Below are 26,981 nucleotides of genomic sequence, written 5' to 3'. Positions count from 1 at the left end.
ACACTTCCTCCCAGCCTTCAGCACTATAAATAAATAAAACATGGTGTTACAAAAGGTAGATTGTGCCAGAGAAACCTGATCTGGACGTCAGTAAGGCTTTTGATACAGTTCCACATGGGAAACTATTTGTTAAATTGGAGACTATGGGGATTAATATGAGAACCGAAAGGTCAATAAAGAATTGGTTAAAGTGGAGTCTACAAGGGGGTCATATTGAACGGTGAGTTGTCAGGCTGGAGGGAGTTACTAGTGCAGTTCCTCGGATCAGTCTTGGAACCAATCTTACTCAACACTTTTATTAGTGATCTTGGCACAAGAAGTGGGAGTGGGACACAGAGCCGGGAGGGATTGCCAATACGGAGGAGGACAGGAACATCATACAAGAAAAGCTGCATGTCCTTGAAAGCTGGAGTAATAGAAATGGGATGAAAATCAATAGTGCACAAATTCGACTTGTTAATCTCCAAGTGCAAAATTTTGCAATAAGCTGGGGGTTTGTCAATTGGAAGTGACAGAGGAGGAGACTGGTTGATCACAGGAGAATTATGAGCTGCCAATGTGATGCAGCCGTGAAATAGGTTAATGCAGTCCTAGGATACATCAGGTGAGGGATTTCCAGCAGACACATAGAATCATAGATTATTAGGGTTGGAAGGGACCTCAGTAGATCATCTAGTCCAACCCCCTGCTCAAAGCAGGACCAATCCCCTGACAGATTTTTGCCCTAGATCCCTAAATGGCCCCCTCAAGGATTGAACTCACAACCCTGGCTTTAGCAGGCCAGGGCTAAAACCACTGAGCTATACATGAAAGGGTCAGTACTGTTATACAAGGCACCGATGAGACCTCATCTGACATACACCTCTACCTTCTGCCCTTAAAGTCTGTGAGTCTATAAGCTGTGCTTTGTGTTGCACAGACACTGATGGAGATCAGGGCCCCATCGTGCAGCACATGGCAGAGAACCTGACTGAGATCAGCAGCCCCATTGTGCTGGGCACTGCACAGACAGAGAGGGACAGTCCTTGCCCCAAAGAGATCACAATCCAAGTAAACAATGGGGAGGAGGAAAACAGAGAGGGGCTGTGACTTCCCCAAGGTCACCAAGCAGGTCAGGGACAGAGCCAGGAACAGACCCCGTTAACGCCAGAGCCCCGTCACCGCAGCTTGGAAAGGTCCCCAGACCCCATTGTATTAGGCTGCAGAAAGAGGTGGTTTGCCCATGGATGCACAGGCTGTCTTGGCAGGCAGCTCAACTGTGGTCCCTGCACACAGCTGGGTGTATGGGTCATGGGTCAGGAGAAGTCAGTGTCCAGTCCTGTGGGGCTGCGCTCCTGGCTCATACCTCCAGCACTCACTGCTGCCCCTCCCTTCCCAGCTGCACTGTTCAGCCAGCCCCAGGCCTCTGGGAGGTCACTGCCCCCCCTCCCCTATCCCCTGCAAGCCTTCAAATAGGGACATAGTGCACCAGTGCCAATCAGAGTGCACTAGTGTAAATTCTGTCTGTACTAAGGGTTTGCACCAGTGCCTAAAACACCAGGGTGGCAGAGACCTTCAGTGCCAAAAACAGCAGTACAGTGGCACTAGAACTGGGATCTAGTTCTAGCTCGGTCACAGACAGCCTGGGTGACCTTGGACACGTCAATGTTTCTCCTCCCAACTTCAGTCTCTTTACCCAGCTGCCACTCACTGGGGTCTCTCTCTCCAGAGCTGCTCACCACTACAGTCTGTGTGGGTGTCCCCAGAGCTGAGGCAGGTCAGCTCGGGAATAGTCTTACAAAGGGGCTGGGGAGTCTCTGTCCCTGGAAGATTTTAAGAACAGGTAGGACAAAGCTCTGTCAGAGACAATCTACATACACTTGTCCTGCCTCGGCAGAAGGAGCTGGACATGACAACATCTTGAGGTCCTGTCCAGCTCTACATTGCTATGATGTTATGCAATATAGATACGTATAAAACAACATGATGAAACCAAATGAAAACATGGTGTCAGGCAATTCAAAAAACAATAAAAACCCTACACTGCACAGCATAAAATGACACAATACTAAGGAGAAGAAAGCAACACAATGCAAACTAACACACCTTAGAACAAAAGTACACAATGCAAAGAGCTCAACTCAAACCAACATAACACAGACACCAAACCAGCTGAGGCAAAATAACGCATCATAAAACTATGCAACACAGCATGGTGCATCATAGTTCCAAAAGGCAACAGGCAAAACAGCTCAGCGTAGAACAGGGCACAGCACAAAAGAGAATTCTTTCAATTAGGCCTGGAAGGGATCTTGAGAGGCGTCTACTCCAGCCCCTGTGCTGAGGCAGGACCAAGTATCCTAGACATTCCCAGACTGGTGTATCTCTAACCTGGTCTTAAAAACCTCCAGTGAAGGAAATTCCACAGTCTCCCTTGGAAGCCAATGCAAGGCAAACACAGGCCAAACAATGCTACACACACACACGCTGGGCTTGGGTTTAAGGGGAGAGGCAAGAATTCAAACAATCTAGGTTCTGCCCCAAATTCTCCATGCAAACTTGAGCAAATTACTTCAGCTCTCTGAGCTTCAGTTTCCCCATCTGTAAAATGGAGAGTCGCCTCCCACCATTGGCCTATTTAGCCTTTGAGCTTTTTGTGGCAAGGCCTGTCCCTGTGGGCATGTCGACACTGCAGTCAGACACCGGCGGCTGGCCCGTGCCCGCTGACTTGGGCTCACACGGCTCAGGCTGTGGGGCTGTTTAATGGTGGTGTCCATGTTCCGGCTGGGGCTGCAGCCCAAGGTCTGGCACCCTCCCACCTCGCAGGGTCCTACAGCCTGGCCCCAGCCCGAGGCCAGACATCTACACTGCAATTAAACAGCCCCTTCACCTGAGCCCTGTGAGCCTGAGTCACCTGGCATGGGCCAGCTGGGGGTTTTAGTGGCAGGGTAGAGATACCCTTTTCAGCACCTGTCACAATGGGGACCCTGATCTCGGTGTCTGTGCAGAGCCCTGCATAACAGGGGCCTGACCTCAGTCGGTGACTCTGCAACTCCCAGCATTACAGGATCCCTAATTTTGTTTAGGGCCCCTGCAGCAACTGGTAAAATGTGGGGGCCGGATCTCTGTCAGGGTCTGTGCAGTGCACAGTACAGTGGTGGGGCGTGATCTGGGTTGGGGTCAGTGCAGTGCCAGACTCAACGGGGACACACATCTCAGTCGAGGTCTCTAAAGTGCCCAGCACAATGGATGCAGCAGTTTAGGTCACAGTCGTGCACCGCCTGGCTTAAAGGGGGCTGTGATCTCGGTCTAGGCCTCAGTTTTACCTGGCACAACAGTGGGGTCTGATCTCACCTGGGGTCTCTGCAGCGCCTGGAGAACAGGGCCACGCTCAGTACGATAAGAGTCCTGATCTCAGTCACACACCTGGAGAGAAAAGTGGGAAGATTTTTGAGCATTAGATATCAGTATTTCAGAACTGAGGAGAAAATGGGGCACAAACTAAATATTTGCTAATGTGAGACAGAAGCACCAACATCTGGAAGATTTTACATCAGCATTTAACAGTTCAAGAGAACGGAGGGGAAATTGGAGGGGATTATACAGGGATATTCAATCAACAACAGAATGAGATGGATTCTTCTTGCCTCACACTCACAGGGCCAGCAGGTGCTGGGGAGTAGCTGGGACTGGAAAACCTGGGGCTGGGTCGTCTCCATGGGGGACACTGGCTCCTCCCTCCCCTTCCTGGCCCTTCCCAGGCCCCGTTGCCAGCAGAGAGTGGCCCCCCCAGCCCAGCCCAGAGGTGTCCCTGTCTCAGGGCCCCCCCAGCCTCTGCCCATTCACCCTCTGCCCAGCTCAGGAATCACTCGGGGGAACCATTTCCCACCCGCACAAGGACAAATCCCTGCAGGTGGGAATGGGGGAAACCCCCAAACCTTATCCCTGAACTGGCCCCGGGCGACGGGGAGATAAAAGGGGGCACAATCGGGGGACAGGGAACTTCTCAGGGGTTGGGGAGGGTCTCCTGGGCGCTGCTCGTGGCTCTCTAGGGAGAAAGGGGGCAGGACGGGGGAAGAGGGGGGTCCCCACGGGAGGGGGCAGCGGTAAATCCGAGGGGATCTCAGCCCGCCCCTTTCTCTGCCCGCTCCTCGGGGGTCACCTGCCCCCCCCGGCCATGTCAGGGCTGCACCGACATTTCCCCCCCAGCCCGGCCCCACGCAGGGTTAATGAGCCCCAGGGCGGCTCCAGCGGGGCAGGGCCGGGGCCGGGCACGGGGGAGTTAATGAAGGGCTCTCCCGCCGCGATCTGCGCATGCCCAGAGCTCCAACGGCACCAACCCTTCTCCGGCCCGGGAGAGGCTCCAACGGCCCCGCGCGAGCCAGACAGAGCCGCAGCGCCCAACGCTCCTTTCCAGCCCGGTTCCGGCTCCTCTGCCGACGTCACTTCCGCTCCGGGGAGAGTCTGGAACTACTTCTCCCAGCCTGCACCGGAGGCGCTTCCGCCCTCCGCTGCTCAGGTTAGGGAGGCCCCATCTCATGCCCGCCCCTCGCGGAGACCCCGCCCCGCCCCAGGAGCAGCGGCCGCCCGGAGCCCCAGCCCCGCCCCCTCCCATGTGCCGGTCCCTGCCCGCGGCCGGGCGCGTCCCCTCGCGCCAGGCCCGAGACCCCGGGAGCAGCTCGCGGGGCCCGAGACGCAGCGGCTTGTGGGGAGGCGGGGCCGGGCTCTGCCCGCAGCGAGGCCGGGAAGGGACCGGAGGAAAGTGCCCCGGAGACTGTCCGGCCCCAGGTTCCACCGGCCTGGTCCTGCTGCGCCAGCGCCCCCAGCTGCTGCCCCCTGCCCAGCGCCCCCAGCTGCCAATCACCCCGCTGCTGCCCCCGCCCCGCGCCCCCAGCTGCCAGTCACCCGCCCGCCCTGCTGCTGCTGCCCCTGCCCAGCACCCCCAGCTGCCAGTCACCCCCTCCTGCTGCTGCTGCCCCACTGCCCAGCGCCCCACAGCTGCCAGTCACCCGCCCCTGCCCAGCGCCCCCAGCTGCCAGTCACCCGCCCTGCTGCTGGTGCCCCACTGCCCAGCGCCCCCAGCTGCCAGTCACCCCCTCCCTGCTGCTGCTGCCCCACTGCCCAGCGCCCCCAGCTGCCAGTCACCCGCCCCTGCCCAGCGCCCCCCCAGCTGCCAGTCACCCACCCACCACTGCTGCTGGTGCCCCACTGCCTAGTGCCCCCAGCTGCCAGTCACCCCCGCCTGCTGCTGCCCCACTGCCCAGCGCCCCCAGCTGCCAGTCACCCCCGCCCTGCTGCTGCCCCACCGCCCAGCGCCCCAGCTGCCAGTCACCCGCCCCCTGCTGCCCCCACTGCCCAGCGCCCCCGCTGCCAGTCACCCCCGCCCTGCTGCTGCCCCACCGCCCAGCGCCCCAGCTGCCAGTCATCCCCTCCCTGCTGCTGCCCCCACTGCCCAGCGCCCCAGCTGCCAGTCACCCCCCCGCCCTGCTGCTGCCTCCTCCCCACTGCCAGGGAGTTTTCCTGCTCCATACTCCCCTCACGTACCCTCTTAAAGCACCTCCCCAAAGGGCTCCCTGCTGCCCATGTGAAGGGTGTGGGTGTGAATTATTACTGTCTGTTTATGGAACTTCCATATACAATCCCGTCACACTGTCCAACTACTGTCACTTACTTGGTATAAAATCTCTTCAGAACCGGGTGCTTTTCTCTCATTATCAAATATTTCTTTTTAGACCTATTTCTTCCCCAATTCTCAAGGATAGATTTAAAATATCCCGTGTGCGGTGCTGTAGTAGCCATGGTGAGCCCAGGATATTCGAGGCTGCCCCCGTGATTTATATACAAACGTTCCGTGTTATTCTCCATCCCATTCCTTGTGAATCTGAACACGTTCGCTTTTCTGCTGGCCGCTGTGCAGTGAGTGGAGCTTTTCATTGATCTGTCTACAGCAGTGCTTCCCAACCTTTTTGTGGCCAGTAGCACATTCATGTTTTCAGAAGAGAGTGTGGTGGGCGCCAACAATTTTTCAAGGCTTATTTTCTGTTTACATTAAATATACAAAAAGTCATTTAATATTACATAATATATGAATCCATAAGATAAAAACAGTAATTTTAAATGTAAAAGGTATTAACTAAATTATTTGGCAATTACTCTTTCACCTTCCCATGTCAATTTGTTCTTTTTTATCTACAAAACATTTTACAAAATAAATATAAACAATTTTCATCTTTATTTTTAAAAAAGTAAAACATTGTTGAACTGCTGGTCCAAATATATTGATTATCCTTCCTTTAACATAGACTGAAGCCTGCAGCCCCAGAGTTCTCTGTTCCCGGCCGGGGCTGGGCTGCAGCTTCTCTCCAGCTTTGAAGCCACAGCCCCGTGCCTGCCAAGGACAGAGAACGCCAGTGCCTGCAGCCTCGGAGAAGCGGGCGAGAAGCCGCAGCCCCGCCCCTGCCAGGGCCAGAGAGCAGCAGTGCCCGCAGCCTGCAGCCCCGGAGAAGCTGGAAGCTGCAGCCCGCACCTGCCAGGGACGGAGAGCACCGGCGCCCGCAGGCTGCAGCCCCGGAGAAGCTGGAGAAGCTGCAGCCCCGCACCTGCCAGGGACGGAGAGCACCGGCGCCGCAGGCTGCAGCCCGGAGAAGCTGGAGAAGCTGCAGCCCGCGCCTGCCCCGGACACAGAGCACCGGCGCCTGCCGCCGGAGGTGTCTGTCCCCCTCAGGCGCAGGGCCCCAGCGTCGCTCCCCTGCTGGGCAGTAAGTGGGTGCACATAAATGCCCCGGCGGGCGCCATGGCGCTTGCGGGCACCACGTTGGGAACCACTGGTCTACAGCAACGTGCAGATCCCTTTCTTTAGTTGTATAGCCGATATGTTCTGCTGACGCTGCTAGGTGTAATGCATGTTCAGTAGGGGGTTCTCCCCTACTAATGCTGCAGTGTCCTTCTCCTCTAGGTTAGTATATTAATGATCTCATTTTGGTGTTATGTGTGTCAGTTCGGTGCCATGGCACTCGTGTGCTCAGACATCTGAGGATGCTCTGCAGAAAAGCTCCCTGAGTGGGGTGATCCACAGGGAGTTGCTCAAACCTCCAAAGTGCCTGGCCAGGGCAGGACATTAGCCCAGCAAGGGAAGGGTGTGGCAGTGACATCACAAAGGCCTTTTGTAGGACCTCAGCCTATTGGTCCAAGGTGGTGGGGAGGTGGTGACCTCACAGAGAGATGCTGACATCAGCCAGGCAGGACAGGGGCGAGGGGCCGGGGAAACCTCAGAGACCCCTGTGGCTTTGCTCCAGCAAGTCTCCTTCTCCAGGTCTCTCTTTGAGGACTGAGGGAGTATTTGGGTTCACGGACGTGAGTGCCAGGAGGAACCTCTTTCGAGTTTTCTCCTTCCCTTCTAGGGAGCCCTGTGAGGAGCTGATTTAAGGGGGGAGGGGGAGCTGGAAGGCTCCCTGGATAAAGGAAGGGGGCGGAAGTGGGGGACTGGCAGGTGACTGGCAACTGAGGGCTGGGGGAAACTGTGTTGGTAGTTTGGGGGCAGTGGTGGGATTGGGAAATGGGGTCTGGACAGTCTCCATGGGGGACACATGCTCTTCTCATCCCCACCTTGGCAGAGAACGGGCACCTCCTCCCACCTCCACTCCAGGGGCAGCCATGCGCTGGGGAATGACTCAGGGCAACAATTTCCCACCTAAATGAGGACAAATCGCTGCAGATAAAACGGATGGGAAAAGCTGCCCCATGGGAGAGATTTTGAATGGACACTTGAGAAATACAGAGAGACCAGGAGGGAAAAGGGGAAAAGCTGGAGAGACTTTGTAGGTGGGAGGACGGGGCACAAACAGGGCAGGCTTCAGTGAACTCCCCTCCCCCACGGGAATTTCCTGGCTGCACAAACCAATTCATATTTCCCGCCCCAACGACCTCCCTCCTGCGCCCCAGCTCAACTCCAGTGGCCCCCAGCCCGGATCTTCCCTTTACCCCCAGCCCCGCCCCCACCTGCCTGACCCCCCCCCCCACCATCAATTCCCTGCTCAGCCCCCGCCCCCTGTTGCTCCCTCGCCCCGTCCCAGCCCCGCCCCCAGCGGAACGTTCCGGCTGATACGGGCAGGGGGGAAGGGCAGCGGCTTCAGCAGCTGCTACTGAGCATGCGCAGTGCCCGGGAGTAGCACAGTGCTATTGACAGCAATTTAATGCACCGCCGCCCCCCCCCGTCCCAGCGGGGGGGCGGATCCTGCTGAGGCTCCGCTGGGGCCGAGGCGGCTCCGAGGCTTCTCCCGGGTTCCCCGGGGCAGAGTCACGTGCCCGCCCCCAGCGCCCCAGGTCTCTCACTCCCGGGGCTCCGGGCGGCTGGGGCAGGCAGAGCCCAGGGCTGCCCGGGGGCGGGGCCCAGCTGGAGAAACCCCGGCCGGGCCCCCCCGCACAGACCCCCCCCCCGGGGAGCAGCAGCGGCTCAGCCCGGGCCCGGCTCACGCGGAGGCGGCAGCAGCAGCTTTGTTCTCCCAGCCCCAGCGGTTCTCGCACGGAGCATGCGCAGTAACAGCTGCTGGAACCCTCCTTCCCTGAGCTGCGGAGAGGGCGGACGCGACCCCAGGGCAGGCTGGGAGATGTAGTTCCTGATGCTCCCTGGACCGGAAGTGACGTTGGGGGCGAGACCAAGCGGAGCTGCAAACGCGCGCGGGCCGCTACGGCTCTGCCTGGCTCGCGCGGGGCCGTTGGAGCCTCTCCCGGGCCGGAGAAGGGTTGGTGCCGTTGGGGCTCTGGGCATGCGCAGATCGCGGCGGGAGAGCCCTTCATTAACCCCCCGTGCCCGGCCCGGGCCCTGCCCCGCTGGAGCCGCCCCAGGCTCCGCCCGCCCCGCTGCGGAGCTGCAGCCTCCAGGTCCCGGAGCGAGCCCCGGGGGCGGGGCCGGGCCGGGCCGTGACTCTGCCCCAGTGCCCGGTGGGGACCCGGCATCTCGCAGCGCCGGGATCTGCTCCCTGGGGGCAGCGCCCGCGGGGCTCGGGCTGCTGCCCCGCAGGAGCCCAGCGCCCCAGGCCCAGCCAGGCTCTGCCCTGGGGCCCCACGGGGTGCCGGGAGGGGCCCGGCCCACTGGGGTCCCTGCGTGGGGCGGGGCCAGGGGTGAGACCGGGCTGGGGCGGGCGGGAAATGTCTGTGCAGCCCGGACATGGCCGGGGCAGGTGACCCCCGAGGAGCGGGCAGAGAAAGGGGGGGGCTGAGATCCCCTCGGATTTACCGCTGCCCCCTCCCGTGGGGACCCCCCTCCTCCCCCGTCCTGCCCCCTTTCTCCTAGAGAGCCACGAGCAGCGCCCAGGGTGACCCCCTCCCCAACCCCTGAGAAGTTCCCTGTCCCCCGATTGTGCCCCATTTTCTCTCCCCTTCGCCAGTGGCCAGTTCAGGTCTCAGGTTTGGGGGGTTTCCCCCATTTCCACCTGCAGGGATGTGTCCTTGTGCGGGTGGGAAATGGTTCCCCCGAGTGATTCCTGAGCTGGGCAGAGGGTGAAAGGGCCGAGGCTGGGGGGCCCTGAGCCCGGGCCACCTCTGGGCTGCGCCGGGGGGGCCACCCACTGCTGGTAACGGGGCCTGGGCAGGGCCCGGAAAGGGAGGGAGGTACACGTGCCCCCCCCTCCCGCCCAGCCCCAGGTTGCCCAGGCCCCGCTACTTCCCCTCCCCCGCCCAGCCCAGCAGCCCCCCCCCCCACTTGCTAGTCACATTCCCAGACCCCACTTCCAGCCCCTCCCTACTGATAGTGACTTTGTGACTCCAGCCCCCTCCTTTCCCCTGTCAAAAGACATCACCCAGGTCTTCTTGCCGGCCATGTGAGTGTGAGGCAAGAAGAATCAAATCACATTCTGTTGTTGATTCAATATCCTTGTATAATCCTCCAATTTCCCATCTTCTCTCTTCAACTGTTAAATGGTGACACAAAATCTCCCAGATGTTGGTGCTTCTCTCTTACATTGGCAAATATTTAGTTTGTGCCCCATTTTCTCCTCAGTTCTGAAATACTGAGATCTAATGCTCAAAAATCTTCCCGCTTTTCTCCCCAGGTGTGTGACTGAGATCAGGGCTCTTATTGTACTGGCGTGGGCCTGTTCTGACAGCTGCTGCAGAGACCCCAACTGAGATCTGGGCCCTGTTCTGCCAGGCGCTGCAGAGACCCCAGGTGAGATCAGACCCCACTTTTGTGCCAGGTAAAACTGAGACCTGGACCGAGATCATGGCCCCCCTTGTGCCAGGCAGCGCATGACTGTGACCCAAACCGCTGCCTCCATTGTGCTGGGCACTTCAGAGACCTCGACTGAGATCTGTGTCCCGTTGGGTCTGGCACTGCACTGACCCCCAGATCACGCCCCACCACTGTACTGGGCACTGCACAGACCCTGACAGAGATCCTGCCCCACAATTTGCCAGATGCTGCAGGGAACCCGACAAATCCAGGATCCTGCAATGCTGGGAGTTGCAGAATCCCCGACTGAGGTCAGGCCCCTGTTGTTCAGGGCTTTGCATAGACACTGACCAAGATCAGGGTCCCCATTGTGACAGGTGCTGAACAGACACCAAGGGTATCTCTACCCTGCCACTAAAAACCCCCAGCTGGCCCATGCCAGGTGACTCAGGCTCACGGGCTCAGGCGAAGGGGCTGTTTAATTGCAGTGTAGATGTCTGGGCTCGGGCTGGAGCCAGGCTGTAGGACCCCGCGAGGTGGGAGGGTGCCAGACCTTGGGCTGCAGCCCTAGCTGGACCATCGACACCACAATTAAACAGCCCCACAGCCTGAGCCGTGTGAGCCCAAGTCAGCAGGCACAGACCAGCCGCCGGTGTTTGACTGCAGTGTAGACATGCCCACAGGGACAGAGAGTCCTTGCCACAAAAAGCTCAAAGGCTAAATAGGCCAATGGTGGGAGGCGACTCTCCATTTTACAGATGGGGAAACTGAAGCTCAGAGAGCTGAAGTAATTTGCTCAAGTTTGCATGGAGAATTTGGGGCAAAACTGGGAACTGAACCCAGATTGTTTGAATTCTTGCCTCTCCCCTTAACCCCAAGCCCAGCGTGTGTGTGTACAGCGTTGTTTTGGTCTGTGTTTGCCTTGCATTGGCTTCCAAGGGAGGCTGTGGAATTTCCTTCATTGTAGGTTTTTAAGGCCAGGTTAGAGATACACCAGTCTGGGAATGTCTAGGGATACTTGGTGTTAGGGGGCTTAGTCCTTCACCCTCTCACTTCCGTGGTCGTCCTCGCATGAACAGAGAGCAGCAGTACCCCAAGTCCAAAGGCGCAAATAATTCAATGTTTATTGCGGTGAACTTCCAGCAAGCAATGATTCCAGTTTCCTTCCTTACTGTCCCCCTTCCCAGCTCTGACACCACAGAGCCTTGCCTGTGTCCCTGTTCCTGTTCCCATTTCCCCCTTTAGCAAAACATGATCCCAATTCCCCCAGTCCCTGTTCCCATTTCCCCCCCCCCATTACTTCCTGATTGACTGCAGACTATATAGTAAAACCTGAGTTTTGCTTAGCTATTTCTTAACCAGTCATTTTACTGAAATTTAACTATCCAATCCTAACACATTGTAACATGGTTATTTAACCAATTATATTCCACCACCTTCATTGGTTTACACCCAACAAAATTAATTGTACAGCAGACAGAAACAATCACAGAACCAGACAGAGACCATGCAAATAAACATACAGAACAATACAGAAGTGAGGATTTCACAACTACATTCATACAGACATAAGGGTTTTCCAGCTGTGTCTATTGATAAGTGAGTTTTTGCCAGACAGGACGCTATCAAACCAGGTTTCCTTTTACATCTTCTAGGCTCTTCTCTTTCTCTGGAGGTGACAGGAATATCAGGGCAGGATTGTATTCCCAACAGCCCAATAGCACCTTATTTCAATGTGACTAGTTTGGAATGTGAGGATGTGACCAGACACTTCCCAGCGTATGGCTGCCTAACTACATCTTGGCTGAAGGCCTTAGCCTGTCGCAGTAAGAGAAGGCCATTCCACAGACAGTGATCTTTGATTCCTTCTTTTATACCTCTATAACTAGCTAAGTGATAAGAATACACCTACATTCTTACAATCCAGGCCTTTGCAGACAGGCCTGAATAGCTCTATCCTAACACTCCACACCCCCCCCTTTTTTTTTTCTTTTGAGATCCTCCTGCCCAGGTATCCCTGGAAAAGCACAGGACAGATGGCGACACATTTTCTGATAGGGCCAGGCATCAAGGTGGAAGGTGTCGATATTCCATTTGTCCCACTGCCCCTTGTGTAGTCCCGTGCCCTGCACCTTCTCTCATACGGGCATACCACACCTAGTCCAATTAGTGTCCCAGACTTCCCATGATATTGGGCCCGGGTTGTCTTGCACACTGCGGGGTGGGAAGGGCTTACTACATTACTTATAGGTTATCTGCATATGCAGCATGACACAAGTACTGTTAACAATATACAATGCACAGCAATACCGAGTCCTGACCACTGCAGTATGGTCCCACGTCCAAGCCACGACCGAAACACTGCCTCTCCTCCTTCGACAGGGTCAGGATCTTAATGTGTCCAGTTGCTGGCAGCTGCAGCAAGCTGCCCCTGCAGGTTTTACGTGCTTTTGTCCATATTATAAGTCCATTGAATGTCCACAGAGAAATGGGTTATTGTCCAAGCCAACGTAACCACTTGGTATGGAATCAGGCGGTATGCCCTGGTTCAGTTATTCACAGCAATAAGATTTACAGATCCATTTGTGCACCAAAGTCCAGATAGCAGCGTGTGGATGTGTGTAGTTTGGTTGGGGCTGGTGTAATTGTGCCCCCAGAAATATGTACATTTCCAGCAAAACCCCTCCTACACAGTACACCCAATTGTCCACCCCTTGCCATAGGCCATTGATCCTGCTCCTGCATAGTCATAGGAGAGGGGCACAGCCAAACTTTTTCTTTGATGTGCACCATTTTTCACACCCCTCCATTGATGCCCAGCGAGCTCCTCCCCTTCTCCTTATTCCCATAGGGCTTGTAGGGCCCACCTTAGTTGCCGTTCTATTTCCAGGCACCATAGTAGCCATTACACAGGTGCTGGCCTCCCAGTTGAGCATTTTGCATTCCCATATACCTCTTCCTCTCCCCCCAGGTCAGCCTTTTGAAGCCATCCCCCACCCACATCATGCTAGCAGCAAGACCAACACCACAGACAAACACCACACAACATAAATCTATTGTATTCTGGGTTATTCTTCCACTGGTGCCAGCATGGTTGTAGAGTGTCTGAAAAACAAAAGAAACAATTTCCACCACCCCTGGTGGGGTCAGATTATTTCTTAATAATAATACCAATTCCTTTTACAAATGTCCTTGCTAATTGCAGGAAAAACAGAAGAATTACCTTCAGGCTGTCCTTATTCTGTTCTATAGTCAGGCTAGTGAATTACCCCACTCACTGATCATTCATGAAATTTATGAGGTGGCGTGCCTCAGTTTCCCACAGCTTCAGATTTCTGCTCTGTGTACACACACACACACACTCTCTCTCTCCTTAGGGTTAACCTGTCCCCCTTATTTTCAGGCTTGACTTGTTTTTTCACCTCCCTTTTCTGGAGGGCCATAATCTAAGTCTTCTAGTAGCTTGTTTGCTGACCAGATGCATTCATTATTCTCAGGTTCTTTGTGCTGCAAATGGCAGTTTCCTCCTTCCCCCCATCAGCTGGGTAATTTGCATCCACACAGAGGCTTTCTTGGCTGGCCTCTGGATTCAAAGCTATCAGCAGCTCAGAGACTGTTTCAAAAGGGACACATTTCACTTCCACCGGGGTTCTTATTACTGTTCACTTTCATCTTCTGCTCCAAAACACTGCTCCAAAGATCTGAAAAAGAAGCACAATCTACTATGCTCCTTTTGGAGCCCTAACAGGATTTTAATTAAGTAACATGTTTTGTTTGCATTTCTTTTACTCCTTTTCCAATATACACTGCACCCCCCACCACTTGCTAGTCACATTCCCAGACCCCACTGACAGGCCCTCCCCACTGATAGTGACTTTCTGACTCCAGCCCCACTCCTTTCCCTGTGAAAAGACATCACCCAGGGCTCCCTGCCGGCCATGTGAGTGTGGGGCAAGAAGAATCCCTCCCATTCTGTTGTTGATTCAATATCCTTGTATAATCCTCCAATTTCCCATCTTTCTCTTCAACTGTTAAATGGTGACACAAAATCTCCCAGATGTTGGTGCTTCTCTCTTATATTGGCAAATATTTAGTTTGTGCCCCATTTTCTCCTCAGTTCTGCAATACTGATATTGAATGCTCGAAAATCTTCCTGCTTTTCTCTCCAGGTGTGTGACTGAGATCAGGGCTCTTATCGTACTGAGCGTGGCCCTGTTCTGCCAGGTGCTGCAAAGACCCCAACTGAGATCTGGGCCCTGTTCTGCCAGGCGCTGAAGAGACCTGAGGTGAGATCAGACCCCACTGTTGTGCCAGGTAAAACTGAGACCTGGACCGAGATCATGGCCCCCCCTTGTGCCAGGCAGCGAACGACTGCGACCCAAACCGCTGCCTCCATTGTGCTGGGCACTTCAGAGACCTCGACTGAGATCTGTGTCCCCGTTGGGTCTGGCACTGCACTGACCCCGACCCAGATCACGTCGCACCACTGTACTGGCTGAAGGCCTTAGCCTGTCACAGTAAGAGAAGGCCATTCCACAGACAGTGATCTTTGATTCCTTCTTTTATACCTCTATAACTAGCTAAGTGATAAGAATACACCTACATTCTTAAAGTACAGGCCTTTGCAGACAGGCCTGAATATCTATAGCCTAACACTTGGTTCTGCCTCAGCACAGGGGGCTGGAGTAGATGACCTCTCAAGATCCCTTCCAGGCGTACATTGAAATAATTCTCTTTTGTGCTGTGTCCTGTTCTCGCTGAGCTGTTTTGCATGGTGCCATTTGGAACTGTGATTGCCCCATGTTGTGTTCCATAGCTTTATGGTGCATTGTTTTGCCTCAACTTGTTTGGTGTCTGTGTTGTGTTGATTTGAGTTCACCTATTTTGTATTGTGTACTTTTGTCCTAAGGTGTGTTAGTTTGCATTGTGTTGCTTTCTTCTCCTTAGTATTGTGTCATTTTATGCTGTGCAATGTAGGTTTTTGTGTTGTTGTTGTTTTTTGAATGGCCTGACATCATGTTGTCGTATGTTTTTCTCTGTATGTTGTTTTATATGTATATATTGCATAGCATCCTAGACATGTAGGGGTAGATAGGACCTCAAGATGTCATCAAGTCCAGCTCTCTCTGCCGAGGCAGGACCAAGTATCTGTAGATTCTCTGACAGAGCTTTGTCCTACTTGTTCTTAAAAACTTCCAGGGACAGAGACTCCCCAGCCCCCCTTGTAAGACTATTCCAGAGCTGACCTGCCTTAGCTCTAGGGACACCCACACAGACTGTAGTGGTGAGCAGCTCTGGAGAGAGAGGAGACCCCAGTGAGTGGCAGCTGGGTAAAGAGACTAAAGTTGGGAGGAGAAACATTGACGTGTGCAAGGTCACCCAGGCTGTCCGTGACCGAGCTAGAAATAAATCCCAGTTCTAGTGCCACTGTACTGCTGTTTTGGGCACTGAAGGTCTCTGCCACCCTGGTGTTTTAGGCACTGGTGCAAACCCTTAGTACAGACAGAATTTACACTAGTGCGCTCTGGCACTGGTGCATCATGTCCCTGTTTGAAGGCTTGCAGGAGATGGGGGGCAGTGACCTCCCTGAGGCCTGGGGCTGGCTGAACAGTGCAGCTGGTCAGGGAGGGGCAGCAGTGAGTGCTGGAGGTATGAGCCAGGAGCACAGCCCCACAGGACTGGACACTGACTTCTCCTGACCCAGGGGACACCCCCCAGCTGTGTGCAGGGACCGCAGCTGAGCTGCCTGCCAAGACAGCCTGTGCATCCATGGACAAACCACCTCTTCCTGCAGCCTAATACAGTGGGGTCTGGGGACCTTTCCAAGCTGCGAGTGACGGGGCTCTGGAGTTACTGGGGTCTGTTCCTGGCTCTGTCCCTGACCTGCTTGGTGACCTGGGGGAAGTCACTGCCCTCTCTGTTTTCCTCCTCCCTGTTGTCTGCTTGGATTGTGATCTCTTTGGGGCAAGGACTGTCCCTCTCTGTCTGTGCCTTGCCCAGCAGAATGGGGCTGCTGATCTCAGTCAGGGTCTCTGCCATGTGCTGCACGATGGGGCCCTGATCTCCATCAGTGTCTGTGCAACGCAAGGCACAGCTTATAGACTCACAGACTTTAAGGCCAGAAGGTAGAGGTGTATGTCAGATGAGGTCTCATCAGTGCCTTGTATAACAGTACTGACCCTTTCATGTGTCTGCTGGAAATACCTCACCTGATGTATCCTAGGACTGCATTAACCTATTTCACGGCTGCATCACATTGGCAGCTCATAATTATCCTGGTGATCAACCAATACACCCAGGTCTTTCTCCTCCTCTGTCACTTCCAATTGACAAATCACCAGCCAGGGCCTGCAGTCTGTCAGGAGAGGTGCGCTGGGTTGTATTTAGGAATCTGAAAATAAAGGTGAAGACGGCTGGTTCACAATATCCAATGAAATCTTGCAAACAATTATACAAATGGACCCTACTTCTGTTAAAACAATATGGTATTAATACTGATTCAAAACTGACATTAAAATTAGGAGAGAAACGCATGAGAAATGAACTGACACCTACTTACCATTTCTTAATGCCTACAATTTTGACACTCCCTCACAGCATCTTTTTTTCAAAGCGATGCACAGCACACAGTCAAGTTAATGAATGGAAGCACACCCATTATTGACTGCTTTGTGCTGCATGAGCATCTGATTAAGCACCTAATTACAACTGTACCACTGTAAGTGGAAGTGCATCAACCCAGCTTAGCTCCAAGGTGTTTAGATGTGAATGAAAAGTTTCCAAGGCTTTGGCTACACTTAGCGCTTCAAAGCGCGGCAGCACTTTGAAGCGCTAAGTGTAGTCGGAGCGCCAGCGCTGGGAGAGAGCTCTCCCAGCGCTGTCCGTACTCCACCTCCCTGTGGGGATTAATGTACAGCGCTGGGGCTCTGATCACACTGGCGCTTTGCAGCGCCGCAATTTGCAGCACTGGAGAGGGTGTTTTTTCACACCCTGCTGCAGCGCTGCAAATTTGCAAGTGTAGCCAAAGCCCAAATGGGTCACTTGCTGGAGGATTCTCTGCAGCTTGGGGGCTTCAAACCACAATTTGAAGACTTCAGTAACTCAGACGTAGGTTAGGGGTTTGTTATAGAAGTGGATGGGTAGGATTCTATGGCCTGCTTTGTGCAGGAGGTCAGACTAGATGATCATAATGGTCCCCTCTGACCTTTAAAGTCCGAGTCTACATGGCAGAATGGTTAATGAAGAAAATACACTGAAATGCCTCTCGCAGTCCTGTTGGCGTCTTCTCCCAACCCCCATGATTTCTGGCCTCTTGGTCAACTCAGCTCCCAGTCCCCCATCAGCTGTGCCCTCTCCCAACCTAACCCATTTCTACTGCAATTCTTCACCCTCCTCATCCAGGCAGGGGGTTGGCGCTGCAGCCCCTAAGGTACCTGCGTTAATCACTGTCTCTCATACTAGGGCTATTTAGATTTCAGGGAACGATTCAGAATTACTGACTCTGGGAGGTGGGAGAGGAGAGGCTGAGAGAGCGTTTGCTCTTACGGCCACGTTCAACTCTGGTAGCCTCCATGTTACCTCATCCTCCCCCATGTGTCTCCACTCATATCAGTGTCACCTGATCATAATGCCACTGGCTTCAGCAGAGCTCCTAGACAGGAGCTACATTGCAAGAGGGTTACGGTACTGAGTAAAATACATCACAGGGAGGATGTAATTATCCTGAAGTGAAACATTCCAGGCTAGGAAGTACTTCATTACTTAAAATTATGCTTGACAGGATTGGATTTTTATGAATAAATTGCAGTAAATGTTAATTTCACTGTACACACACACACACACAGATGAAAAAATATTTATATAGGTAATATACAGAAATGGTTCTGGAGAAAGTGGAGTTTGATTTAAGGATAATTACACTGTATATTTTGCCTGTGACATTGGCAATTTCTCTTTGAACAGTTCTATGATTTGGCTTTTGGACTCTCAACAGTTACTGTTATTAAATAATTGTCTGACGACCCCCATAACTTCCCACAGCTCTGAACATTGAAATTGTGAGCGTTGAAAAAGGGTTTAAAAATAAATATCGCTATCTATTGAAATTAAAAGAAAGAAATAGACACAATGAATTTTGTCAAACCCACTTAACAGCAATTGCAATATGCTAGGGATGGAAATTCACAACTAAGGCACCAACCTTAATTCTGCCCTGTAGTGACACCAGGCAATTGCCGTAGGGCTACGAATTAGGCATTTTAGTGGATATCGTTCCAGATTACAAATCGTTCTGATCTAAAGACACATGAGATCTTTTCCTCAGGAAATCACCGTCACTAGGTTGTTTCTCTTAGTGGTAATTCCCAGAAGTGAACAGATTAATAACATTTTATCAGTTATGAAGTGGCCATTTCAGATTTCTGGGAGCGTCTGTTATTTTGCACTAGGTCCTTGGAGAGCGGAATCTTGGTTTCATTTAACTTCTCCATGCTCAGCAGCTTCTGGAATTTGGTTCAAAGTATTTACATGTTTCTCTGCCCTGTTCTTAAAAGTGCTGCTGTAGAAAGTGGGGACGGGCAGGAACTGACTGCAGGATCAGTAGCTGAGTCCCTTAGATATTTATAGCTCATCGGAAGGAGGACGGGATTGGTGGGTGTCTGGGGATTTAATAATAAACACACAGATATCATTGTTCTTAGTGAATTTTCATCTTCTAATTCCCATAACCCACTAATTATCCCTGGCTGCCCCGGCACTCTGGGGAGGAGAACTAGTCAACTCCTGTGGCCAGTGTGGAACCGAAGGCACAAGGATCTTTGAGTGGCTGACTCAAAGTCACCCAGACTGAATTTCACTTCACTGGATAAAGCCCTAGTTGCTGAGCTCTGCAGAGGGGTGGGGAGGTGAATTCCATCCCCCATTCTTGAGCAATTCTCACCCTGATCTCAGAAACTACCCCACCTTCCCTGCAGTGATGGACCCACTTGATGCTGCCAGAGCCATCTGCCATGCGAGCTAGAGAGGACAGAGGCCCAGCTCCAGAACTGCCCCCCCTGCCCACAGCCCCCAAGCTCTGCTAGAGTTGCCCTGACTTTCCAATCTGCAGATCAGTCCGGCTCTCCCCAGCCCGTGCACCCACCACACACAATCTTTGTCACAACAAACATCCCAGGAGTGGGAAAGACCATCTGGGGCTGGCTGCAGTCTCCCGTTGCTGCTGTGAGGGGAATGGGGTGGTCCCTCTTAGAGGATACAAACATACCCAGGGGCAGAAGGGAAATGTAGTTTCTTCCAGGGGTTTGAAATGTTTGGTTTAGAGTCCTGAGCTCTGTCTTCCTGTTTGTCCCCTTCTGCCACTTTCAGATCTCTTGGAGAGACAAGGTGGGGGAGGTAATTGTTTTAGAACCAATTAAAAATACCTCTTTGCTATCCTGGGACCAACATGGGTACAACAACTTTCCCGTTGTACCCCTCCCCATCTCACCTCCCCGTCAGCTGAGACTGTCCCATGTGATAGGAAAATAAGGGTTCAGTCCTGTCGCTGGATTGGGTCTTGGCAGCACTAACAGGAGTGAAAGCCTGTGTGCATTAATGACAGCAGCAGCTCTGGGACTCGTCACATAGGGAGAAGAGATGGGAGTGAGCAGGTTATGTTTGTGCCAGGTGTGAGTTACTCATGGGGGAGTTCTGCACCGCTGCATATGCACAGAATTCACGTCCAGCACAGAATTTCTTTTTTTGGCTTGAAGAAGATACGTTCTGCCTGAGAAGTGCTACAGTTCTGCCTTTCACCCACCAGAGGCCCCTGTGGCACCAGAACAGGCAGCAGCCAGCTGGGTTCATCTTGGTGGGAATTTGTTGCCCCGAGTTATACCCCAAATGGGAGGAGAGCTAGTGGGTGCAACTGGGGAGAGTCCTGAGACACGGCTGCCGCTGGGGGTGGGGACAGGGTGGTCATTCTTGCCTCGCAAGAGGGTGTGGAAAGGGCACAGGAGGAGCAAGTGTCCCCTATGGAGACTGCCCAGCCCCAGGTTATCCAGTCCCAGATGCTGCTTCCCCCACCGTACCCCAAACCTCTTCACCCCTCCAGCCATCAGTTGCCAGGCTTCCCTCGCTGTGAGCCCTTCCTGACTGCAGAGACCCTCTGAGCCAGTCGTGTGTCAGGGCTCAGCCCTCTGGCTGCATCCTCAGGGCACTTTCTTTCTCTCTCGGGGCACCGTGCCACAGGGGCCCCACAAATCTACATTGCTCAGGCTTTGGCTTCAGCCCCGGGTGGTGCCACTAGTCAGATGATAACCCAGGCAGCAACTCACACGCATTCAATAAAGTGTAAGCGCATTCTTATAATCCTAAAACCTAATACTAACACAGGTGAGTCAGACTGATTCCAGCGATGCGTTTGTCCCTGTTCAGTGAAGACATGGGAGCTTTTGCAAGAGCTAACACCTCATCTGCCAGTGTCACAGGCAGGCTGGGCAGGGATGGTGTCTCTAGTCTCTGTTTGCCAGAAGCTGGGAATGGGCGACGGGGGATGGATCATTTGATGATTCCCTGTTCTGGTCATTCCCTCTGAAGCACCTGGCATTGGCCACTGAGCTAGATGGACCATTGCTCTGATGCAGTGGGCAGCTCTTATGTTCTTATGTCCACAGTCTGTATGAGGAGTATCTACTCATTGGGACTCACTGGGGAGCCACAGAAAGGAACAAGATGTGCTGAGGCAAGAAGGCCCAGTCTCAGAGCCCCCGGGGTCACACTTGTCAAAAGCTAAAACTAGGCCCGGCCCAAGAAGGGGGCACTGCCAGGAGAGACTCTACAAAGGCTAAAGCATCAAACAACTTAGTTAACCTGAGAGAGCTGCCTTGGGGACAGTGACAGGGAGAATCCCCAGAGTGACTCCTTTGATTCTGCTCTTCACTGGCCTTTGGTTCATAGAATCATAGAACTGGAAGGGACTTTGGAAGGTCATCTAGTCCAGTCCCCTGCACTCAAGGCAGGACTAAGTATTATCTAGACCATCCCTGAGGTGTTTGTCCAGCCTCCTCTTAAACATCCCCCATGATGGAGATTCCACAACCTCCCTACGCTATTTGTTCTGGAGTTTAACCACTCTGACAGTTAGGAAGTTTTTCCTAATCTCCATCCTAAATTGCCCTTGCTGCAATTTAAGGCCATTACTTCTTGTCCTATTCTCAGAGGTTAAGAACATTTTTTTCTTCCACATCCCTGTAACAACCTTTTATGTACTTGAAAACTATTATCATGTCCTCTACTCCAGACTAAACAAACCCAATTTTTTTCAATCTTCCCTCATAGGTAATGTTTTCTAGACCTTTAATCATTTTTGTTGCTCTTCTCTGGACTTTCTCCAATTTGTCCACATCTTTCCTCATATGTGGCCCCCACAAATGGACACAGTACTCCAGTTGTGGCCTAATCCACACAGAGTGGAGTGGAAGAATTACTGCTTGTGTCTTGCTTACAGTACTCCCTCAAATACATCCCAGAATGATGTTTGCCCTTTTGCACTGTTGACTTATACTTAGCTTGTGATCCACTATGGCCCCAGCTCCCTTTCATGAGTGCTCCTTCCTGGGCAGGAATTTCCCACTTGTACGTGTGCACCTGATTGTTCCTTCCTAAATGAAGCACTTTGCATTTGTCCTAATTGAATTTCATCCTATCTACTTCAGTCCTTTTCTCCAGATCATTTTGAATTTTAATCATAGAATATCAGGGTTGGAAGGGACCATAGAGGTATCTAGTCCAATCCTGCTCAAAGCAGGACAAATCCCCAGACAGATTTTTTGCCCCAAATGGCCCCTCAAGGATTGAACTCACAGCCTTGGGTTTAGCAGGCCGATGCTCAAACCACTGAGCTCTCCTCCCTGGCCTATCCTCTAAAGCACTTGCAACCCTCCCAGCTTGGTATTGTCTGCAAACTTGGTAAGTATAACAGAGGATGTTACTGGGCGGGTTTCACCGTGTCTCAGAGGGTTACACCCTGGTGGGAGGGGCTGGGCCTGTACTGGAATAAGGTCACTCTGTGCTTCACAGTGTGGCAGAACCTAGAGTGTCCATTAGCAGGGAAAAATCCGGGGGGAATCAGCATGTGGAATGGACAAAAGCCCCCTCTGCATTCTCTCACATTGCCCTTCTCGTCCTGGCAGGCTACAGATTAACGTCCACGTTTTGCTCCAGATCATTTCATCCTCCCAAAGGGAAGGACATGGCTGCAATGGAGCTGGCTCAGGTAAGGGATTACCAGGGAGCTGGTGGTGGGTTCTGCTTGGAGGGAGAGGAGCAGTAAATGCATAGGAGGGTAGGAGTTGCTGGAGGTGGTGGGAGGCAGGAAATATCTCGGGTGGAGAAAGGGAGGGGACAGGATGTGACAAACCTGCTGAGACTTGTGTACTCTAGGGTGTGCTGGGTTGTCACCCCGGGGTGCAGTCTGGGGGGCTTCTGGGAACCGCTGTGCCCTCTAACCCTCAAGCTGGGCTGGCCCTTCTCACGCTGCTTTGCTGGAGATTCAGCCAGCCTCTCCAGGGCCTGTTATCACCCAACACGACAGCAGGTAGCGCCATGCATCCAACTAAGCTACCTGAGTGCTTTGCCTAAGCCACTCAAGGACAGATAGACGACAACAGCCAATTTCCCAGCTCCCCCACCTTGCACACCTGCTGTAGTATAAATTTAGAATTATACCATCTTATAGTGCACAGGGATCTGGATAATGTAAGCTCATTAATATAGTTCGCCTTCCCCTCGATATGGGAAAGATGTGCACAACAAGCCAGTGCTAACCAAGCTCAGCTTTTCCCCAAACACTTCACTCAAAACGCACTGATTAAGATAAAGCATAAAACAAGTTTATTAATGGCAGAAAGGTAGATTTTAAGTAATTATTGTTAGAACAAAAAAGGAGCCGGTTGATCCAGAGGCGGATATGAATACAGGCTTCTTTATTGTGTTACTTGTTCCCCTTGACCCAACTATCGAGTAAGCACTGGATTAGTTACATCACATGCCTTTTATCTAAGTTTGTATGTAAACACCTACATCCGTTACAACACCCCAAAACCCCTCATTAAGTAGTAGAAACACTCATACAATTAGTATACCCACCTCTGTCCACTGTCACAGTATCATAGAGGCGTTTTTACCTTGAAAATACCGTTCTTTGCAATAACGTGTTGCTACAAATTTCCCTAAACAGCAGTTCTCAGGGTATGGAGGAAGGGTCAATGAGCAGTTCTCAGGGGAGGGAGGAAGGGGCCATAAGCCGGGGCTTGTTTATGTAGCTGGGAGGGGGAGGGGGACATAACATTTCTTTTACTTTCTTTCACATAAAGGACATTCATTCCAGCAACTACATTTCTTATGCAGCTGCATCAATCTCAATTCTTACAAGCAACAGGGAAAGGAAAAATATGGCAACTTATTTGTTAAGCAAAGAATTACTGCCTGCTTATGCCTTTGTCCCCAATGCGTGTCAGCACATTAGCAGCTTCCCAGCTGTTTTACTGAACCCTAACGTATCCCAACAATTCTAAGTGATAGCAAACAGATCAAAGCCGATTACTTAGCAGATAAGCAAAACTCAAACTAAGCCTAACATACTAGATGGATAGAATTTGAATTAGCAATTTCTCACCCTGACTGATGATACAAGCAGTCCCCAAGTTTCCATACACAAGCTAGAAATCCCTTTACCCTGGGACCAGCACTTCCCAGTTCAGTCTTTGTTCCTCAGGTGTTTCCAGGAGTTCTCTTGTGTGGGGAATGAGGCCAAGAGATGATGTCACACCCCACCTTATGTAGCTTTTCCATAGGGCAGGAACCATTTGTTCCAAACTAAGTTCCCAGTCCAGTTTGTGGAAAAATACAGGTACCAAAATGGAGTTCGTTGTCATGTGGTCTAGTCACATGTCCTAGCATGTCCTGCTGAGTCATAGTAGCCATGACTCATAGGCTGGCTGAAACAATCACAGGAAGGCTAAGCTCTTCCATGGTCCATTGTCTTTGTTGATAAACCATCAGCTTTGTCTGGCTTCTTCATTGTTGTACCTGAAAGGCTCGTTGTGGGTGTTACCCAGAGTAAGCACCTTTGAAATACAGATACAGAGTCAATATCCATAACTTCAAATACAAACATGATCCATGCACACAAATAGGATAATCATATTCAGCACATGACGATCTTGCACAAAATGCATCATAATTATGTCCTAATCATATTATAACCATACCACTATGCTGAATATGGGGTGTAGTGTCAGATAGGGCCTAATTTCAAGGCACGGGATTTGGGAATGGAACTTCTCCTCTTTGTGGAACAGGAAATAACCCTCCAGCCAGGGCTGGGAAAACTTCCCAGACTCCCAGTGCTGGAGCCTGAATCTACTGCCACTTCATTAGTTACCACCACCGCAATCTTTGTGATACTGCAAACTTTATCCGTGATGATTTTATATTCTGTTCTAGGTCATTGATAAGAATGTTAAATAGCACACGGCAAAGCAATCCTTGTGGGAACCGCTAGAAATAAATCCACTCGACCATGGTTCCCCATTTACCATTCCAGTTTTTAATCTGTTTAATGTATGCTGTGTTTATTTTGTATCATTCTAGTTTTTTAGTCAAAATATTGTGCTGAATCAAGTCATATGCCTTACAGAAGTCTAGATATATTACATCAATAATATTAGCTGCAACCAAACTTTTGATCTCATCTAATAAGGATATCCAGTTAGTTTGATAGGATCTATTTTCTCTAAACCTTTGTTAATAGGTACTAATTATATTACCTTCCTTTAATTCTTTATTAACAAAATTCAGTATCGACGGCTCCATTATTTTGCTCAGTATTGATATCAGACTGACACTCTTGTAATTAGCTGGGTCATCTCTTTTACACTTTTTAGTATTGGCACAGCATTAGCTTAATTCCAGTCTTCTGGAATTTCCCCAGTGTTCCAAGTCCTAATTACAATCAACATTAATAGTCCACCACGCTCCTCCACCAGGTGTTTAAAAACTCTTGGATACAAGTTATCTGGACCTGCTTATTTAAACATATCTAACTGTAATAGCTGCTGTTTAATGTCCTTGTGAGTTGTTGTTGGAATGGAAGGAGTGTCGTCAACATCTTATGATACGAGTACAGCATCTGTTTTTCTCCAAATCCAGGAGAGAACACTTATTGAACACTTTTACCTCTTCTGCATTATTTTTGATAATTCTGCCATTTCCGTCTAGTAATTTATCACTACCATTGTTAGGATTAATATACTTTTCAAAACTTCCTTCTTATTTTCATTGATTGGTCATTGATTTCTGATAGCTTCCTGTGACGAGGTGGTTCTGGCGGGACCCAACTGAGAGTGCCAATTCAGGACCACTTTCTCAAACAGGGCTGTCACAGCCCTAGGCTGGGGTTTTTCCACCTCTAAGGCAAACTAAACCAGCCAGACAAAAAGGACTTCGGTTTCACCCCACTGGCTAACCACAAGTCACACGAGCAATTTCATTAGACACTCCAGTCTCCCAGTATCACCACCAGTGCCACCTGTCCCGGGAGGAATGGTTATGAAAACCAACACCCCAATAAAAGAAAAGGTTCTTTCGATTCCAAAGAATCAAGCCCCAGACCCAGGTCAATATACACATCAGATCTTACCCACAAATCACGCTGTTGCCAATCCTTTCGAATCTAAAATCTAAAGGTATATTCATAAAAGGAAAAGGTAGAGATGAGAGCTAGAACTGGTTAAATGGAATCAATTACATGCAGTAATGGCAAAGTTCTTAGTTCAGGCTTGTAGCAGTGATGGCATAAACTGCAGGTTCAAATCAAGTCTCTGGAGAACATCCCCGCTGGGATGGGTCATCAGTCCCTTGTGTAGAGCTTCAGCATGTAGCAAAGTCCTCCAGAGGTAGAAGCAGGATTGAAGATAAGATGGAGATGAGGCATCAGCCTTATATAGGCTTTTCCAGGTGTAAGAACCTCTTTGTCCTTACTGTGGAAAATTACAGCAAATGGAATCTGGGGTCACATGGGCCAGTCCCTGCATACTTTGCTGAGTCACAAGGCGTATCTGCCTTCTCTCCATGGGTCAATTGTGTAGCTGATGGTCCTTAATGGGCCATCAAGCAGGCTAGGCAGAGCTAACACCAACTTGTCTGCGATGTCTCCCAGAAGAACAGCACCAGCTTGAAATACAGACAGTATAGAGCCAATATTCATAACTTCAACTACAAAATGATACATACATACAGACAGCATAATCATAACCAGCAACCCATAACCTGGTCTTAGACACCTCATATGACCCCCTTTACATCAGATTTGGTGCCACTACAGGACCTTGGTTGCAACCCATGTTCTATATGGTCCCAATTTATATCAATAACTTACCAATAATTCCCTTACCAATTTTCTATAATTCTGACCTTCTAACTCAGGGGTGAGCAACCTTTCAGAAGTCTTCATTTATTCACTCTAGTTTAAGGTTTTGAGGGCCAGTAATACATTTTAACATTTTTAGAAGATCTTTCTCTGTCTATAATATATAACTAAACTATTGTTGTATGTAAAGTAAATAAGGCTTTTAAAATGTTTAAGAAACTTCATTTAAAATTAAATTAAAATGCAGAGCCCCCCAGACTGGTGGCCAGGACCCGGGCATTGTGAGTGCCACGGAAAATCAGCTTGCGTGCTGCCTTCAGCACCCGTGCCATAGGTTGCCTACCCCTGTTCTAACTAATATTCTTTACTACTGACTTCCCTTTTCTTTCTTATATTTTATTTGGAGAGTGTTTCCTACCAGGGAAC

General features: G+C 51.3%; 1 long non-coding RNA gene across 1 annotated transcript; it reads right to left on the bottom strand.

Moving 5' to 3' along the window:
- Positions 1 to 282: 282 nt before the first annotated feature.
- On the bottom strand, positions 283 to 3,399 carry LOC120381680. The gene is made up of 2 exons (XR_005588131.1): positions 3,334 to 3,399; positions 283 to 406 (listed from the first exon to the last, which is right to left on the bottom strand). It is a non-coding gene; the product is annotated as an uncharacterized LOC120381680 (long non-coding RNA).
- Between the last annotated feature and the right edge of the window lie 23,582 nt (positions 3,400 to 26,981).

The sequence above is a fragment of the Mauremys reevesii genome, linkage group 14 (assembly GCF_016161935.1).
Source record: "Mauremys reevesii isolate NIE-2019 linkage group 14, ASM1616193v1, whole genome shotgun sequence".
NCBI classification, from domain to species: domain Eukaryota; kingdom Metazoa; phylum Chordata; order Testudines; family Geoemydidae; genus Mauremys; species Mauremys reevesii.
The sequence above is the reverse complement of the archived record's forward strand: the minus strand, read 5'-3'. Positions and strand labels throughout refer to the sequence as shown.